This window comes from Cimex lectularius, unplaced genomic scaffold, assembly GCF_000648675.2.
Source record: "Cimex lectularius strain Harlan isolate CLEC.00 unplaced genomic scaffold, Clec_2.1 scaffold85, whole genome shotgun sequence".
Lineage (NCBI taxonomy): Eukaryota > Metazoa > Arthropoda > Insecta > Hemiptera > Cimicidae > Cimex > Cimex lectularius.
Window position 1 is genome coordinate 1271640 of NW_019392718.1, and position 20695 is coordinate 1292334.

Genomic DNA, 20695 nt, shown 5'->3' on the forward strand with positions numbered 1-20695 from the left:
CGATAAGCACCTGAACTGGTAACTTCGTCTAAAAACTATAGAGCAATCCTATTAATCATCACTAAACCTCTTCCGCCTATTAATTCCACCCGCTGTGTAACAGAGTAAAATAGCTTGTTTTAACATGAAAAAACTCTCATCCAATCTATCGATTGAAAACGGATCAATAGCAAACGGAATAACAAGAGAAAGAATATTGAAACTCATCAACCTCTTCAAAAGTCAGCCCTGAGGATGGCTGGTGCCTTTCGTACTCGCCCGGTGAATGACATTCACATCGACGAAGGTGAACTACCATTAAAATAGGCATTGCCTTTTAGATATTTTCTATTTTGCCAAAATCCATTCCATCAATGTTGTTGTTTTTTTAATTTATTTATTTGTAGCCTATACATACTTGTACATAATACAAATGTGATCTCAATGTATATTGTTTACCGCTCGGTCACAGCACTAACACTGATGCCAGCGCTGCACCCGGAGGACGCATGCCATGAGAAGCCAGCCAGTGCTGGCACTCATTTTAATAGATTAAGGGGCAAGGAGGTCTCGGGGCCATCGTCGTTTTAGGCGACGTGGTGGATTCTCGGGATGAAATATGTGGAGAGGGCTCTAGCGGTAGGGTTAGGATGGATCGATAGGTTGGTATGACATTTTTGGAATTGGAAATGGATCAGTTCGGGGACAAAAGGAACGTTGAGGTCTTTGTAGATAGTGAGGTTAGAGACGTAAAAAGGAGCTTTGACGATTTGTCTGAGGACTTTTGATTGGAAGGATTGGATACGCTGGATATTGGATGGTTTGGCGGAACCCCACAGTTCCACACCGTATGTCCAAAGTGGTCGCAGTAAAGTCTTGTATAAGGTCAGTTTAGTGCTGATGGTTTACCCGGATTTTGGTCCTAGTAGTCTGCGTAATTGTCCAAGTCTTCTGTTGAGTTGTCTTTTAAGTCTTGTGTGGGGATTCCAGGTATTTGACTTGATTCTTCTAGGTATTTGACTTGAGTGGAAGTCGGTATCTCTTCATTGTTGATGTATAGTGAAGGGCAAGACTGTTTTTTCAAAATGTTTTTTAAATTATTTTAAGAATGATGGTTTGAAGGGGACCATTCGAATTCACCATTCTGAAGATGGTGCACGATTTGTTTCGCCTGTGGATGTGTATTTCCGCCTGCATTGTCTTCATTCTAGCTTCACTGCTGAACTCCTGGCTATATTCAAAGTCATTATCATTTATGTTTCCCGTGCCACCCTAATTGGCATAACTCACTTTTTCCTTCCTACATAGAATTCATATACAAGTGTGGTGCATTTTTCGACGCACATAGGAAAAACAATCCACCAGCTCTTTTGCAATTGTATTAATTAATTATATATATTAAAACGAATTTACTCTCTACACTTAAATCCTACCTCGCCGAAAGGTACTTTATAGGATGAGTCTGATCCTCTCTTCTGTACAAGGTGAACGCGGGAGTCCCTCAGGGCAGCGACCTCGGCCCGCTTCTATATTCAGTATGTACTGCTGATATCCCTTCCCATCACGACATTACTATCATAACGTATGCTGATAAGCTATTGCTATCTTCAAATCTTCAAACTCCGTCATGACTTTACTGAAATCTCCAGACACACGTATATTTCATTGAACAGTAGCTAATCAAAGTTATTGCCACAAAGTCCCGACTATAACCTTCACCCTCTGTCCAATCACTCCACCTACAAAATCAATCTCTTTTAGGGCTGCGACTGACCTCTAATCTCTATACACAACTTAAAAGGGTAGAACTGAACCGGCGGTACCGATTACCTAAAAGATTACCAGGTAGTAGATCTAAACCCTCCTTTGCCTGCAAAATACTCATCTGCATATCAACAACCAATATAGACATACGGCATAAGATTATGGGGTTCAACAATGCCTCCAATTTTAATTAAATCCAACTCTTCAACCGAGACTCTACAATCATGCATCCTTGGGTCCATAGTCCATCCCGTTCTCTTTTAACCGCGCAATCCATAACTACCTAAATTTCATTTATAAAACAAGTCGCAAAGTCCAGCTACAAAAAATTCTACATTACCCTCCAATCCCATTCTGATCCTCACATACAATAACTTTCCTCCTAATATTTTCCCAATAATACTCCAGGTCCTCTAAAAAGACAGTAATCCACTTGCTATCAAAGAATTTGTGTGATTAAGTGGTGAGTCATGATCTAGTAGTGGGCTATCGCTGAATTCACTCGATGTGTTATTTTTTTCATTTTTTCTCTTTTTGTACTCTCTCTCTCTCTCTCTCTCTCTCTCTCTCTCTCTCTCTCTCTCTCTCTCTCTCTCTCCATCTCTCTCTCTTCTCATGTACACTTAATTCAATTTACCCAATTTGTCTATTCATGTTCAAAATGTTCCTACGGTGAAAGCTGACACTTAATTTTTTACAATATAGGTTCTGAAACTGGTTTCTATGTGGAATTTCCAATGGTGTGATGATTTCATAAAAATGCCAGGTAGCTATTCCAACTAATTTGGTACGACAATTAACGGTTCCTTCCAAACACAGCTCGTTCTCCTCCGACCTGTTTATTAATCCGACACTATCTATTTATTATTTTTCTATGTAGAAACCCATTCGCAGAATCATTTGATTTATTGACATTTTCGCTCTCTCTCTCCCTCTCTCCCTCTCTCTCTCTCTTTCTTCCTTTCATTATCACTCACTCTCTCTCTCTCTCTCTCTCTCTCTCTATATATATATATATATATATATATATATGTGTGTGTGTGTGTGTGTGTGTGTGTGTGTGTGTTTGTTTGTGTTATCTACATAACTTATCGCACTTCACGCAGATTGTTGCCCAATGCTAAAAGAAAAATTAAGGTGTAAAGGCAACATTACGGTGTAATCGATCCTTACCGATCATTTTGTCTGCCTATCCTCATCTGTCATACGAGTTTCGGCATTTCGACATCTTTGTATGTCTGAGTGATCTCTGTGATAGGCAGAATCGGTAAAAACCAAATTACAAGTTCATCAGACCTACCACTGAGAAATGAGAAGAAAGCACAACATTACTGCCAAATATTTACCATCCATTAAGGAATAATTACCAACTTCTGATAAGAATGTGAAACCAGTTCTTAAAGGAAGTCACTACCAGCGAGGAATGAGCAAGAACGAGCGCTTTTCGACTTCATCTGTAGGGTCACTTTAAGTCTAAAAGCCAAACAAAACATGTTGAGATATCGTGCCAGTATATCTGGAAAACTTTAGTTAGATAGTTGGTAGAGAAAAACCAAGAATTCTGTGGCATCATTATTTCTTATTTTGTACGTTTTTGGCTCATTGGCCAATCCTCAGCGGTCCCAGTGGGTCATTTCTCAGTCTGAGTCTCCATACAACGGAAATTTAATACACACAAAATGTTTAAATAGAAGTGACTTGGTAGTCCGTTTAAACAGAATGTGCATTGTTTTTCCTATGGTGCGTCGAAAGGTGCACCATCCTGTTTATCTAGCAGTCTATAATATTGAATTCCTTCACGTCCGAAAATTCCTTACCCCAAACCACCCTGGACCCTTCCCTCCCATTCCCTCACACTTTCTGCTTATTGCAAGGAGAGAACTCCCAGAAGGAGAATATTCAAGGGTGAGTTCATGTTCAAATCTGCCCATCTGAGCAGAATTATTTTCGGATCCAGTTCTGAAGATTATGCTGGATTTGTCGTCTGAGGATGGCATTTTTGGTTTAGTTTTATTGCTTAACCCCTGTCTATATTCAAATTCAATAATATTTTTGTCGCCCGTGCTTTAAATAATCTGTTCTGCACCCAGTTGTTAGTTAGTCTATTTATCTGTTTTCATTTGTATTTTTATTATTTGGTATTTATTTAATTTATTTATTTAATTTATTTACTTACTTACATATATACAGGATGATAGCCTAATTTACCAAGTAAAGTTGTAATTATTTAACGATTTTTTTTTTTACTTATACGTACAATTTCTGGATGTCGAAGATAAAAACATTTATGCACACCACCACACTTCTCCCTAAATCCAAACAACCGGGATATTCTTATAAAAATATAAAAAAATATTAAGGCCAAAATGTCAAAACATTATTTAAATGGATTCCCAGGTGCGCAGGCATAATCGGAAACGAACAGGAAGACGTAATGTTACTGCTCGGAATGGGTCCCCCTGTCAACTTAAGTCAGCACGTCTGGGTGGCCTGGGGGCGCAATTGGGAAAACAAGTTTAATAAAAAAAAATACATAAAACAATGAGAATCCATTAGAAAAATTTCTTTTCAAGATAATAACGGATATTAAAATAATTTCATATGGACTACGTAACGTATAACAAAAACCCGTGTGCGGTTTCTATTTATATTAGCTTTATGTTCAATCACCATTCACGCTGGATTTTAATATTGATGCTTCGTCTTTAACGAATATAATCGTATAAACAATTTGCCGATGGACTTCGAGTTGTTTTGGCTTCCGGGCCCGATTTCATCTGAGAAGGCCAGTTCTCCCTCGGGGAATCGCCGTTTGGATGAAAGTTAGTCGGCCGACACTTATTGAATTCTCCGATGACAAAGTTATGTAGCGGAATTTCTCCCCTCTGTCCGGCCATAAACAATACAGAACGGAAAAAACAAATAAAAATGAAAGAAATTGACTTTGCACAAATATCTGAACCTAAAAAAATCAAAGAATCGACAGCATTTTTAATATATTACTTCAAACATATTTCATGAAAAATGTAATGCTTCTTGCATCATTCTTACGGACCAGAGTAATATGGTTTATGCAAAAAATTCGTTTGATAAGTACATAAAGAAAACAGAATGGAAAAAACAAGTAAACCTTTAGGAAATGTACTTTTCCACATGTTAAAAAAATGCCCATATTTTTATACTTTCCTTAAATTTTACACGTAGATTTTATATTGATTAATTTGTTGTGTATGTAAAATCAGCAGTTACTCTTGAATGTTTCAAATTTCTATATTTTCTAGAAAAGTGTACACACACGAAAAATATTACTAAAATCTAAAAACTTTTTAACCTTCATTAAGAAAAAGTTGAAATATACAAAAATCTCTAATTTTTTGGATTTTTTTAATGCTAAATATTGCATCTGGTTCAAACTTCCTAGTTCAATCAATCTATTTATTGGATTTGTAGGAGTCTGTTTTTAGATCAACCTCATATTTTTAACTTATTATTTCAAACATTTTCATGAAAAATGTAATGCTTCTCGCATCGTTCTTACGGACCAGGGTAATGTGGTTTATGTAAACAATTCATTTGATAAATATATAAACAAAACAGCACGGAAAAAACAAATAAATTTTTAGGAAATGGACTTTTCCACAAGTTAAAAAATTGCCCATATTTTTAAACTTAAACGTTTAACCTTCAATTAGAAAGAGTTGAAATATACAAAAATCTCTAATTTTTAGGATTTTTTTGTTAATGCTAAATATTGGATCTAGGTTCACATTTCCTAGTTCGATCAATCTATTCATTGAATTTGTACAAGTCTGTTTTTAGATCAACCTCATGATCGTCTGAGCCGATGGTAGGACTTTACCAGATTACCTGAAGATTCATATCCTTAAAAATCCTTTAATGCAAAATATGCTAAAAGTAACTTCTAGAATCCATCGTAAAATAGAAATTTACATAAGGCCCAGGATAAATAGCTCAAAATAGAATTGATTAAACTATCTTAGAAATGTCTATATTTAATCGATTAACAAACAATCTACGTTTAGCCCTCGAAAAACTAATATTGCTTATCTATATTACTAAACATTCGGTTGAGCAAACAATCAAAATTATTGGCCAAATAATTATATAAAAATCAATAATAAGTCAATACGAACTATAACTGGGATCAATATTCGCTCTGTTTTCACGAGAAGGATTAAAAATTCTTTGACACAATATCTTTTATTATGCTATTTAAATTACCATTTTTAATTTTTCGTTTCAAACCTTCAATTTCTAACTTGTTAATTAATGCACTATCATTAATTATTTATTTTTAGACGTTTTAATTAAGTTATAAATGTATTTTTATTATTCTATTGAACTTTGAAATTCTGGTCTTCTAGAAACTTAATTACCAGACTTTATTCCAGCGTTTATTTTATTCGGACTATTTACAAAACCTCTAATATAACCCATTTATTAAAAGATAAGCGACCAGCAGAAAATGAATTATTTTTATGTAATTAATTTCTTCCTCTATGAGGAAGGAAGGAATAACTTTCATTAGCTCGTCTGAGAGCGGACTTTACTTAAATCGCTGTGAGTTCGGCTAGATTTTAGAAGAATCCTTTATTATAAAAAAACTCTTAAGACGAAGTGCTTAAATGCTAACATTCAATGTTTTAATTTTAACTCTTGACAAAAATGAACAAAATAATGTTTTTCATTTATTTTTTTCTTTCTTTTTTTTTAGATGGGAAAATATAAGTTTTGTTGTGAAAAGTATAAATGAATAAAGTAAAAAAGGGTGTCTACGTTATTTACAGAAGAAAATTTCTTTCTAGAGAAAAAATAAAGCTGTAATGGAACAGAAAAACTACAGTGAGACACATCTGTCTCAGTCTTCCTTAAACTTTGGTCTCGTTGAGCGAAAGAAAATTCAAGAGTCAAAGCATTTCTGTTCGTGATTTCAATAATGCTTTCAACGCATTTTTTAAAAGAACTGTCTAGAGAAAAAGAGGAGTCTGTATAATAAAATTCAATTGCTTTGGCGAAAGAAAAAATCAACCTCTATTATTCGCTTCTACGTACGGATTTCATCAAACCCGCTTTTAGGGTCAAATTTGGCTGAATTGGAACAAAATCTATTTCTACGAGAGGGAAGGGAAAAGGAAATGTCTCTTCTTGGGTTCCAGACTTGTTAAGCGATGATAATGAGATTTCAGGATGTCATGAAACAACCATAAATAACTATCAAGAATAAATGTAAACCTTGCATGCATAAACTACGACAAAACTAACATAAACATATATAACAATTTTGGGGAAATTTCAATTCTTAGATTGACCAAATCCTCCTTATGTATAGAAGGTTAACATTGAAATACATCGCTTCCAATGTCGCATGTTCAGGGTCGCATCAGGGCGACAAATGTCGTATGCCGTTTCATAAATTATTAAACAAAATTTCTTTGACTAATGGGCAAAAACTTCGTTTAAAAAAAAGGTTTTGAAAGGAAAGCATATTGAAAAAAATTGGATGAAGGCAGTTAATCCAACAAAAAATTAACATTATATACGACATTATATAATTTTTTTAAACATTTAAAAAAATAATTTATAACCTTGCCATTTTATATAAGTTTGATAGTCTCGTTGTTACTGCAAATTAATGTGAGACTTACTTTATTTTTTAAACCTCCGTCTAGCCTTTGAGTCAACAAAACTAGGTTCCTCGATAATCTGATCCAACTTATTTATTTAATTATATACGGACAGTATATGAAAAAAAAAGAATAAAAACCATATTTAGAGTGAAATTAATGAAAGACAAGTCTGTAGATACAATTGACGATTAATGAAATATGATTATTTACTATAATTAACAGAGCAACCAAAGAGGCTACCAGAAGACCTCACGACGCTTCCCATCGTATACGCCCAGCGGATTTAAAGCTATTTGTAAAGGAAGAATGGAGAAACCACTGGGTTTGGAAAAATAGAAATAGTCCTGCCAGACGGTGGTCGGTCCCTGGTCCCTGGGAATGGATCGGATTGGGAAAAGGCTATACTGACAAGATGACGCATAGGACATACCCTGTGGCTGAAAAGCGATTGCGAAAGTGCCCGTTATGCACGGATGTGCACGGTCGAGCACTTTTTTCAATTGTAGAAGGCTTGACATAGGCAAAATTTTGGCATATCGTTGGACCTATGCTTAGCCTTCGGGGCAGGAGCGGGCACTGATCATACGGTACCTCAGAGCTATAGGGATTTTGAAATATATGTAGTGATTGTGTAGTGTTTGGATCTTCATTAAACTTAACAAAGTGTGCTTTTTAACAGATCCCAAAGCTTTGTTAAGGGCTTCCATGTATCCTTCTGACCTTGGCTTTTCCTCTCCCACAAGTAGGAATCTCAGGCTTTATAGGCCTTTGCTCCAACATAGGATTCCGATGCTTCTGTTTCTTCCAGGCAATATCTGTACAGGCTGTTTCTGCTGCTCTGACTACACGGCTCTGGAGTCTACTGTGTCCAATCAATGTCTGTAAGACCTAACAGAACCATCTTGTCAAGAAAAGGCCACTAGGAGGACTGAAGCGCCTTGTATTGAATTAAGTTGTAATTCATTTCTCTAAAGAGGCAAAATAGCTGGGAGTCATCTTTGTCCAAAGACTTTCATGAGGAAAAAGCTGAGGACTAAACCCAAAAAAATGAAAGAGAGGGAGAGAGAGCGAATGAGAGAAGATTGAGGAAGTGAGCACGAAAGTAATATGAATCCAAGACCAGCTTAGCCTACTTTTTGAGTCTTTCTATTGTTCAGTTAATTTATTAGAACGAATGTAATTTATTAACGTGAAAGGAAAGGAAAATTTTAACCCCGCCCCGAGGAATATCGAGTAATCCTGGGGAGTGGATGTGACCAGATTTCTTTTGTGGTGTTGGGATACCGGTGTCGTTGGAATATCAAGTACAACCGACCCCAAACGTAGAGGCTAGCATTTTAGGATAACGGCGTAGTAATCATAAAAGTAGAAAGTCAGTAACAAGATGAAGAGACGCAAATGACTGAAGTTAAAAAAATAAACGTGAAAGAACAGAAAAAGAATTACAAGCACGCAGACGGACGGCGATTACAGCTCTTTGTCGGCCCATAAATCTCCCATATTATGTACGTTATAATCGGTCGTCTGATCTCTCGCTGGTAAGTAGATAAGGTTATGAAATCAATTAGGAGATGGCTACTGAATAGGTAAGTATCGCTTGAAGTAAGATACATGTAAGATATTGTAATGCATAAGTGTAAAAAAAGGAATGTAAACATAAATTATTACAATTAATTAAGATTTTTAGTTGAGATGAAAAAAAGTTAATGGAACGAGCGGGATTCGAACCCACGATCTTCGGCTAGATACGCCGCTGCTCTACCACTTGAGCTATCGTTACCTCGATCCACTCGGACATCAACTTCCTATCTCAACCCCACCTTATGAGTTTTCCCTCCTTTTTGCCATAAGTACAGAAGATAAATCAATATAAGTATTTAGCAATTGGAAAAAGAAAATATGATTTAGCATGAAACGTCGAGAGTTTAAAGAAGGAAGGTTCAGTATGTCATGTCTTCCTAAAATTATTGGGGAAATTTAAAATGTACAGCGTTTATTTGATTCGTGACACTGAAGTGTACAATTCAAAGCTGAACAAGGGTTTTCAACTCACCCACCCACATACACATACGCACGCGCTGAACAACTGGCAATAGCCAAAGCCATGGAATGGGTGGAACGTCATTGTCATCAGGCGACCAAGGTTCGAATCGCGGCTGATATTAGGATCACCCTTGACTCCCTGCTTAACACGCAGGTACAATTGCCGCTCATAGAAAAAATAATATGCACGTTGCGTAAAATTGAGCGTAGTTACACGATTTCTTTCTCGTGTGTTAAAGCGGATGTTGGGTTTTCAAGGAATGAACTCGCGGATCGGATGGCTAAGGCTTCTTCCCGAATTAATCATCTGCATCTCTTCTAACCAGGGTTCCTCTTGATACAGTCAAGAAGAAGATAGGTGCGCACGGCCTGGAGGCGTGGGAGGATTTATGGAGTAGCACCACTCACCAACAAACAAAGAAGTTTGTTCCAGCTGTATCTTCCCGCCTTCGGATGCTTCACCTAAAAACGCAAGGTTGACGCAGTCATGCAGTCAAGCACCACCTCAAATGCTGGAGTGCGAAAGTATGGTAACTCAAGGCTTACGTTGGCTTCAGGCAAAGCCAAGATACTGTCGTGTTTTGGGTACTTAGTGAATGCCATTTTTATTTTTCTGAACAATTAAAAACTTTTCTTTCTAGTGTAGAAAATCTTCTTTTTTGTTTTACAATTGAGTTTGATTACTTTTGATTTATTATTCATTTTCTTGTTGTCTTTTTTGTTTAAAGTATTGTTTAAAAACTATTAATCGATATCATAAATGTAATTTTTTTCTTTTTGTTTTTTAACGAGGGTTCGTACCAGCAGAGATCATATCAACCTACATATCAAATAACATACACATAACATATCATATCATGTAACAATATCAATATTGTAAGTATGTCGGGTTCGAATGCAGGGCCGCTAGATTCGAACCCGGGCCCTTTACCTTACAGTGATGAGCGCCGTGTCAACGCCTAAACCGTTGCGGCCACCGACGCCCCTTACATGTAATATTATTAATGGAGCAAGTATTTAAATAAACTCCCTGGTGTTAGGGCGTACACTCACCAGGAAAAAAATAATAATATGTTGAAATTTAAATAATAACAATCTTAAATTTAAATTTAACTTTTTTCGTTCACCGCTCTCCCAGAAAACATGTAGGTTTCACAGCTATCGACTTTCTCCCGAGTTAAGGCCGATTTAGTGGTCTACTGGACGTGTTGACTTTTTTTTTAACAATTTAGGCCTAACAATAATCGGCACTATGAGTGACAACAAGAAATAAAAAATTTATTATTTAATTGGATTTAATTTAAATAATAGTGTTTATTTTATATTCACGTTTGTTTTATTAAAAAAGAAAAATTGAAAACCGTATCCACAAACTTAAAAAATTCATAGGATCTAAACAAACCTCGCTGCGTTTTCATGTTCCTTCGGTTTTCTTGAAAATTGACACACTTTCATAAATGAATTAAAAACGTAGGTGGTCTATTTCAAAATTTTAGGTTATCCATAAAATATCATAAAATTGAATTTTCATGAAATCTACCATCTAAATGAAAGAGGAATGCAATTTGAATTTTGCCTTCCACCTCCAGAATAAAGGATGAGACCGCAATTCACCACGGAAACCCTGTATTTTACATATGCAATGGTAAAATTATGGCGTTCAACGTCGGCCGGTATTGACCGTTTCGCGTTCTTTGATCCCTTGGGACACAGCCCACACCTTTATCGGACTTTTGTTTATTTACGATTGACATAAAACATTGTATATGCACGTACGTCGAAAATGACGAAATCATGAAGGCACAAGTGTATTCCGCTTCAGATTCGACTTGAGAGGCGAATATAAGGAAATATCGCGTTTTGACTCTACATCTCAAATTTCCTTAACGGTTTGATTTAAGTTTGAGCCCAATTTATAAAATGATAGGTGGGCGCTTCTGGATTTTCGACACTGTTATCGCTCCTACAAAAGGTGTCTAAATATAGAACGACTAAATTTCAACTTCACTGAGTCGAAAAAGGCGAAAGGAACGTTTTTTTATAGATCACCTCGACGGCTAAAATGCAGTTCTGCATTTGCAGCCTGGTCAGATAAATTGGGAATTTTAAAATCAGATCGTTTTCTCATTAGTAAATTTTATTTACCATAACGCAAAGTACTGGGAGCATTGCCTGCTTAAAGTTAATCGTTATAAAAAATGCTTAAGGTACTTGCGTTCTTAATTAAGTTTGGATGCCTATTGACAGTTATGTGGTAGTACGGCCTATGGTAAACCATTTTTCAAATGGTAAAATCAAAAATTGTAACATTAAATGAATTTGAAGGTTTCTTTTAATTTGTAAGCTTAAGGGATTAAGCACAGTTGTCAGTGTGCTTGAAATAATTGAACAATTCAAAATTTAATCGTCACTAGTCATTTTGGTCACATCAACCGTACGACCTTACTCACAACTAATTTCCTATTTTATTTATTTTGTTATGACCGAATGCTATTTATGACAATCTAATATAAATTGGATGTATTAATATTTGTGGTAAAAATCAATGTATTTCAGGACGTCATTTATTTAAACTTACTAGAGTTTAGACGAATATGCACTAAACTTTTTATTGTTTTAGTACACTAATAACAGTATTAATGATAAAATAACATAGAAGCCATTGGCATAAAATGACTAAACTTTTGTCAATTTTAAATTTGGTTGGGTTAATACACCTTCATTTCTGAAAATCTAGGTGTTTTCTCTTCATAAATGTGTGTGTGTGTGTGTGTGTGTGTGTGTGTGTGTGTGTGTGTGTGTGTGTGTGTGTGTGTGTGTGTGTGTGTGTGTGTGTGTGTGTGTGTGTGTATCACGAGTATGTGTCAGTATTCCTTTATATTCGCAATTATATACACATAAAGAGGGAAAAAAATAGAAATTCTAATGACAGGAGTCTGGTTGTTTGACTGATAAAATTGATTAGAAAAACACATATGTGAATATTGAACCTGTGCCTAATTTTTTTATCTGACTTGAATATAATTTTCTTTATTTTGACCGTATATTTTTATATCCTTACAATACGGTTTTTTACCCAACAACCTACAAGAGTCATACATAAGGTCGAAAGAAAATTCGAATGGGTGAACGTTAAGAATTCATCTCCAATGTTATTATTCAAGGATTAAAAGAATTTATAATATTTTTGGAATATTATTTTGTTGTTTTTTTCACTACAGAAAAATTACATTTTGGATTATAAATGTAATTAATAAAGTTGTACACATTCAAATCTAATGTCTTGTTGCACTGCCCACCAAATTTTATATTTGACTTTTCTATACATAGGTTTTTTTAGGCGTACTTTTTTTAATGTTAGTAGTTTAGGCGGGTTCCCGTCCCACGTTGGATTTAATTTTAGTACATGTTCGATCACCCAGAATACGAGGATCTGCACTTTGGATAACAACTCACCTGGTTGTTGATTCGTTGGACTCAAAGTTCTGACTGAACCAGTCCGAGGCAGAGCGCAACTCAGGGCCTCTTCGACCCCCACGCCTCCGGACAACTGTTGCGCCCTTTTCGACGATACACGATCTTCGAGAGTCGAACTTTCACCGTTTTACGGACTTTATACTATATTCGGAGCTGGTCTGTGGAAAGCGATTCGGCAGACGGTCTATGCCTGGTTCAAGTGCTTTGTAAAAAAAACGAGCAGAACATTTTGTACGACGATTAAAAGCCTTTCTTCTATTTCATTTGTGAAATATGAAAAAAGTACCTTCTAAGGAGTCAGGTACTTCCATCAGAACACAGTTGTCACTATAGCGCCAATCATTTTTTTATATTTTTGTGTCCCAAACCTCAATCCCTTAAAATTTGCTACAAAATCTACTGTTTCTTAATTTTATATTAACAATAAAATTTTCTGATTTGTTTTCCACTTTGGTCCAGGAAATATAAAAGACTTAAAAGAAAGGCGTAAGATCCCGAAATCGATTTGTAAATGAATTATGATTATACAGTTGTATACAGGGTGTCCTTTTTAGAAGACCCGGCTGAATTCCTCTTGAACCAATGACGCTATCAAAAAACAAAAGATACGACTTTAATATTTTTTAGTCTAGTTTCAAATTTTGCCTTTTTGGGTGAAAAATTATACAGGGTACCTCAGGCAAAAAAACAAAAAATTGTTCAACTTCAACATTTTAAATAACATCCTGACATACCGTTTTGGAGATTTTTTTATACTGAAAACATTGGTGCAATAGGATTTTAAATTGGTCGAAAAATGACAAAGTTATGATGGAAGGTTTGAAGAAAAAAAATTGGTTTGCTATTTATTAATCACATTTCATGTTCGAACTACCTGCCTTGCGTGAAGATGCAAAAATTTGCTTTTTTTAATCACCCTTCACCGGTGCTCAGAGCGATAGTCAGGAGAGATGGATTAACAAGCAATTTCTATCCTTTGGTGCAGTTGTTCAACTTAGGTTGCTGGGTTATGATTGGCTAGACTTTTTTTTAAAATGGCCTAACAGAAAATAGTCAAGTGGAGCTAAATCGGATGACCGAGGAGGCCAACAGATCGGGCCATCCACCTATCCCGGAAGTGACGATTCAAATAACGTCTCACCTGCAAAAAATTGTGTGGGGGCATCCATCAAGCTGGAGATCATTCTTTGTCGTTGTTGCAGAGGGAACATCATCTAATTGTTTGGTAAAACCTTCCTCAAAAAGATTAAGAAACTGAGTACCATTGTTAGCATAGCACCACGTTCGTAGAAATAAGGCCCAATTAATTTATTTCTGAGAAGTCCACGCCAAACGCTCATATGACCTGATGATGACAAGAGTACGAAATTGTCGGATTTTCCTCTGCCCACGTTCGAAAATTCCAATGGTTTATTATGCCATTAGAGTGAACTTGGATTCATTAGTCCATAGGGTGTATGGAAGAATTGTTTTCTTCAGCCTCCCAAATGGACATTTGTGCAAGAAACGTTAGACTCCTGTCATAACCATAGTCCCGAAGTCCCTGGAAAAGATGAGAGTGGTATGGCTTAAAATTGTCCGGAGTACATCTCCTAATCTTTTTTTAATATAAAACCCTTCTAAAATTTAAGAGAGGGAATTCCGGTATCTTTTTACCATAGCTTTGTCATTTTTTGACCTATTTAAAATCCGATTGCACCATTTTTTTCCGGGTAAAAGATCCTTTAAAATTACCTATGAGGATGTATAGGGTCGTATTTGAAACGTAGAAGTTGAACTGAGCCTGAGGTATCCCGTATAATTTTTTTCCAAAAAAAATTTGTAACTAGACTAAAAAATAAAATATTGATAGCGTCATTGGTTCAAGAGAAATTCAGTCGGGCCTTCTAAAAAGGACACCGTGCATATAATTACATAATCATAATTTATTTACAAATCGACTTCGGGATTGTGCGCCTTTCTTCTAAGTCTTTCATATTTGTTGGGCCAAAGATAAAAAAATCAAAAAATTTTATTGTTAATATAAAATTAAGAAACAATATATTTTGTGGAAAATTTTAGGGGATTGAGGTTTATAGGACACAATAAAATTGACAATACATACANTGTATATATATATATATATATATATATATATATATATATATGTGTGTGTGTGTGTGTGTGTGTGTGTGTGTGTGTGTGTGTGTGTGTGTGTGTGTGAAATTTCAAATTTTTTCTGTTAGCAAGAAAACGTTCAAATTCAGGTTGACACCCATTATATTTTTACTTTTTTTTCTGTTAGAAGCTAACAGTTAAGACAAAAACTTAAATATAATTAAAGCGATTACGAAAGATTAAATTTTCTACGATTTAAAGTTATTTTACATTTCCACCAAATTATTTTCCAATATTTTTTAGCTGTACAATCATACGAAATGGAAAGGCTAATCAATCAAAGCATTTTTCTTTTCATAGCTTATTTACCCTCGCCCTATTGTTAAATTTTGTACGTGTTGTACAATTTTGTCAGAGCTCGCTTATTGAATTGCGCGTTTCTAAAGGTCGATTTTCATGTTTCGTGTAAAGTTTTTAAATTGTCTTTTCCACAATAGGAAATTGTGGAAAACACAATTTTTTCCTACCCATCTTAATGTTTAAGTCCTACCCCCATTTCATGTAAAGTATTTCATGTACATTTTTTTTTTAAAGTACATCTTTTGTACTTACATTTTTAATTTTCCTAAAAAGGATTTTCTTTAAAATAGGGTTAGACCAAGAAACACGTGGTTTTTATACGGGTTCATTTTTTTCACGTTTGTTCATTTACGTTTCGTTTTGTTTTTTTCTTTTTCTGCCCATCATCAGAAACCCTGGCAGTCTCGCCTATCATCCCATTGCTTGCTGTAAGGAAGCTTTCCAACTGTCTCTCCTCAAAGGGCATTATACAAAGAAAATGAAAGTGCAAACTGTCCTGGCCAATAGGCCAAAGAAGCGTGGGAGTCTTACAAAAATATGAATTAGATATATTTGTAAACAAAGGGATTTCATTTCTTTGAACCAAAATATGTTTTGTTGGATGAAGTATTCCGTTAAGTAACGTTTAAGCTTTGAGACTGAGTGTTATGTTAACAAAGTTTACGTGTAGTTGGATGTTATGAAAAAAATAAGGTGTTTTACTGTTTCTAGATACCAAATAATCAGGGCAATTCTTGGACAAATTAAAGACTTTTTAGGAAATATTTTTGGACTATTCAATGTCTGCGTAGTCGTTGTACACCCAGGTTTTTGATGAATAGCACATAACATTCTTAAAGATGCATCAAATACTCTATAGTTTGTTGACAAATGTATAATTTCCATAATTTTCCATTTCTATTTCCACTTAGACCCCTAAAGCAAATTTGCTTTTCGTTGCTTTTCCCTGAAAATGTTTTCTTATACTTTAGCTGAGGTATTAAAATTATTCCCAAATAGGTGAAATTGTTGGTCTACTTTTTCCCTCCCTGAGTTCCGGTCTTCATTTCGCCCCGGTCGAATTAATTTATTTTGAATTTTTGTAAGTTGACAGTCAACGTCAAACAAAGTGCACTTTTACCCGTTCAGTACTCTTCTTCACATTGTGCAACATTCTTTGATAAGGATTCCTGGGTGTCAACATCTATTAAACCTTTCTGAATAATGAAATGATAGGACAGAAACCGTTTAAATTTTGGAATCGAAAGCATTTCAACTCACCAAATTTCTTCAGGATATGGTTAGAAGACGAAGATTGACAACAAAAATCAAACACTCTTGTTCTCTTGTTAATTGACAATTTAAAACTGTATCAACATATAAATTTAAACTGTCTGTACATTTTACATTCTGCGAAGAGTTGTTACCATGAATTATTTTTCAAATATCATACTAATGGGGAAACCTGGAACCCCAGGGGATTTCCTCGGTAGCCAAGAAAAATATGAAATTTCAAAACAAACGAACGTAGCTTAATTGTTAATATACAATCAGTAGACCTTGAGACAACTTTCAAGAAATTTGAGTCGTGTTTGATGACCGTTACTTGATGATTATTTGAAGGTCGTGAGATGCGGTCTGGTGTGACGTGGGTTTTAGAAAAACATTTTCTTTATCGTGTCAACGTTTCGATCTTTATTGAGATCATCTTCAGAGCCTGGGATTTGGCCCTGTTTGTTAATTGCTTAAATAATTAATAACTAAAATTGTTAAAATTAATATTAACTAAAATTATTTAAATTTTATAAATACATGTAGGCTGTGAAAAAAATGAATTTATACAATGCTAGAAAATTTTAGATTTAAAAAAAATTAGATTTAAAGTAGTAAAATAATTTTTTTTTAATCTAAAATTTTCTAGCAATGTATAAATTCATTGTTTTCACATCCTACATGATTTGTAAAATTTAAGCAGTGTTTATAAATCCCAGACCCTGAAGATGATCTCAATAAAGATCGAAACGCTGGCACGATACAGAAAATGTTTTTCTAAAACCTAAGTCACACTAGACCGCATCTCACGACCTCCAAATAATTTTCAAGAAATTGTTGGTTTAGGCACGCAACTAAAAATTTTAAAAGTAAACCCCTTGGGGATTTTCATCAAAATTTTTTCAATGTAAAATTTTTTCGGGAAAATAGATTTCTAAAACTGAAATCTTTCTACTTATTCATTAGAACAGTTGTTATAGCAATCATTTTTTTTTTCTTTATTAGAGTATTCAATGCCAAATGGTTAGCAGGTGATTTTATTCGTTTAGATAAAGGAATAAACACTAAATATCCACATTATTCTAGACAACTTTTTAACTTTAACTTTTAACTTTAAAATTTATTCTATTTTATTTATCATGTTAACTTAATGTAATTCCATGACGATTAAGTGGTTTTTAAATTATATAAGCAAATATTCTTGATTGATTTTCTGTAGGTCTGGAGTTCGACGCCATCGGTAAACTACATAAAAGGACGGTGCTACTTCCGGCTATCTGACACCCACTGAAGATGACATGTTGATTGTCCGGCTCCAGTGCTGTCTCTTGAATAGGTGGACCTGAATATACAAATTTGGACTAAGCCGAGTCCTCTGCCATTACTCTTTCGTACACTTGTTAAATTCAACCCGCTGCTTGGATTTGACAGTGTTTCAGCATGTTCAGTAATTATTAGTCTGTGTTATTTTGGTTATAGTGCCCATTTATTCATTTTTAACTCCCAGAGCCTTCCAAATTTCTCCCGATGCAAGCAATAATTAATGGCAAATAATTAAAACTGATTTGGATACCAACTGTGTTAACAACCATTGTCCTGTATTTTTACCTTGTTTTACATTAATTGTATTAAAGGAAAAACAAACAAAAAACAAATTACAAAAATGTGTCAAAAATTGGGCGTTCATTAGCTCTTTCTCTCCATCTCTCTCTCTTGCTCTGTCTCCTTCTCTCACCCTCTCTCTCACTCTCTTTCTCTCTGTCCTCTCTCTCTCTCACACTCTCTCTCCGTTTCACTCAGTCTCTTTCATTTGCATTGTCTACATCTTTTTTTATATTTGTCTGTCTGTCTGTGTGTGTGTCTCTCTCTCTCTTCTTCTCACTCTCACTCACTCCCTCTCTCGCTCTCTCTCTCTTTCTCTCTCTCTCTCTCTCTCTCTCTCTCTCTCTCTCTCTCTCTCTCTCTCTCGCTCTCTCTCCATCTCTCTCTCTTCTCATGTACACTTAATTCAATTTACCCAATTTGTCTACTCATGTTCAAAATGTTCCTACGGTGAAAGCTGACACTTAATTTTTTACAATATAGGTTCTGAAACTGGTTTCTATGTGGAATTTCCAATGGTGTGATGATTTCATAAAAATGCCATGTAGCTATTCCAACTAATTTGGTACGACAATTAACGGTTCCTTCCAAACACAGCTCTTTCTCCTCCGACCTGTTTATTAATCCGACACTATTTATTTATTATTTTTCTATGTAGAAACCCATTCGCAAAATCATTTGATTTATTGACATTTTCGCTGTTTCCTGTTTTATTTACTTTATAGCTCATGCGACATACATGGGAAGTAATTCAATAGAGCTCTGTGTACAAGAAATACGGAATAAATGAAGGAATTATTTATACGGAAAATGAATAAATAAAGGACTTAACAGGTTCACAGATATGTATTCTAGATAGCCAAGCAGCACAGAAGGCCTTAAAATTCCACTTGGAATTGATCCACCTTCAATTCCAGCTTGTCTGGGAATATCTAAGATATCTCAACTCCTGGGAAAACGAAACACGGTAAGGAGATGGGTCTGCTAAGGGTGCAAAACGATTAAATAAGTTCCTTAACATCACAACTAGGTAAACAAAAATCTACCTCTTTCTCAGCAGGCAAGAATTGAGGAAAATTGTAGCCCTTTACACGGTCATTGCCCATTTAATCATAACTTTAAAAAAATGGAAAAACTAAGACAGAAATCTGCCAACTTTGTCATGAGAAAGCAGATACATCGTAACATACCCTATGTGAGGCAAGGCATTAGCCCGGAAAAGGCACAGTCTCTTCGGAAATGCGATGCCTAAAGAATCGAAGAGGACTCAACTTCCTTACAATTAGTGCACTTTCCGAGGTATCGAAAGGTATTTAGGTCACATTAAAAGAAATGGAGACCCCCAGGAAAAAAGTAAATGTTTACAATATTTTTGATTTAGCGTGAAGATAATTATTCCAAACGGGACGAGTGCGAGAGACAACACGCGGGCATCCATTAACAGCGAAATGCCTACACGCGTCTAACATCGTACATGTACACAACGAGAAATTCCACTAGTCTATTTACCGAATTCCTTTTGTTTCTTTGGTTTCTTTTTTGATTCGGTTATAAATAAAGATCATTTACTTTCAAGATTAGTAGACGGGTGATGAAAAGGGCGTTTACAAACAGTTCATGGCGAAGGTCAAACAGACAAACACATCCTAAAGAACCGAAAGTTTAAAACGTCAATTTTGTCAACTACTATTTACAAATTAAGAAATTAATTGCAAATATCGACAGAAAATGGTCTACTTGAATAGAATTGAATACGAACTTCATAAATGATGTGACAAACTTGATGCTCTTGGGTCTGACCTCCCACCTGCAAACAAAGGAGTTTGATGCGAGATATTTTCTGCTTCTGACCTTCTGGGCAAAGAAGAAAAATGGAAGAAATAAACTGCAATTTTGTGTATTTTTTCCATTAAAGTCTTTTCTAATGATGGCGTTATGAAATGGTCTGAAAAATGGTGGAAAGAAATCAGCCAAAAATGAATTGCAATCGTCGACAAAATCGAATCCTTTGGTTAGCCTAAATTTTCATAACTCGCGAGGAATTTATTCTGTGTTATAATCAACATGGAATATTCCGAGCGTTTGCCGAATTTATTCATAAATCGGGCAAAAGCTCCAGAAAGTGAATTAACGCAATTACGGCGGATGAGCGAAGCCAGGCTGACTAATTAGCCAGGGATTTCGGTGAGCAACATCTATGAGATGATGCAGACGATTAGGATTAGCCCTCTCGAAGCTAATCTCGGAAACAGATTCTAATTTTCCAGACGGGTTGCAAAACGTTTTCTAAAGTATAACTAAAAACAAACGGGTCAACCTGTTAAATAGGAAACGCGGTGTGTGCAAAGATTGTGACAAGACTTACAAGCATAAGCCTTTTAAATAATTTATGAAATTGTAATTTAAATTGTATTTTTATTTTTATATAAATTGATAATATAAAGCTCAAGTAGCAATTATTCAACAATTGTAAT

General features: G+C 35.2%; 1 protein-coding gene and 1 long non-coding RNA gene across 5 annotated transcripts in view; one reads left to right on the forward strand and one right to left on the reverse strand.

Annotated features, from left to right (window-relative positions):
- LOC106670654 (calcitonin gene-related peptide type 1 receptor-like) overlaps positions 1–12976 on the reverse strand; it is a 149003-nt gene extending 136027 nt beyond the window's left edge. For 2 of the 4 annotated variants that reach the window (XM_024226599.1, XM_024226600.1), the window contains exon 1: positions 12891–12976. The gene's annotated coding sequence lies outside the window, so the exon portion shown is untranslated. The remainder of the gene's footprint in view (positions 1–12890) is intronic. The other 2 variants (XM_014401176.2, XM_014401184.2) reach the window with 1 other exon arrangement.
- Positions 12977–17686: 4710 nt separating this feature from the next.
- Positions 17687–20563, forward strand: LOC106670669. The gene is made up of 5 exons (XR_001341107.2): positions 17687–17771; positions 17839–18066; positions 18947–19188; positions 19282–19530; positions 19603–20563. It is a non-coding gene; the product is annotated as an uncharacterized LOC106670669 (long non-coding RNA).
- Positions 20564–20695: the final 132 nt, after the last annotated feature.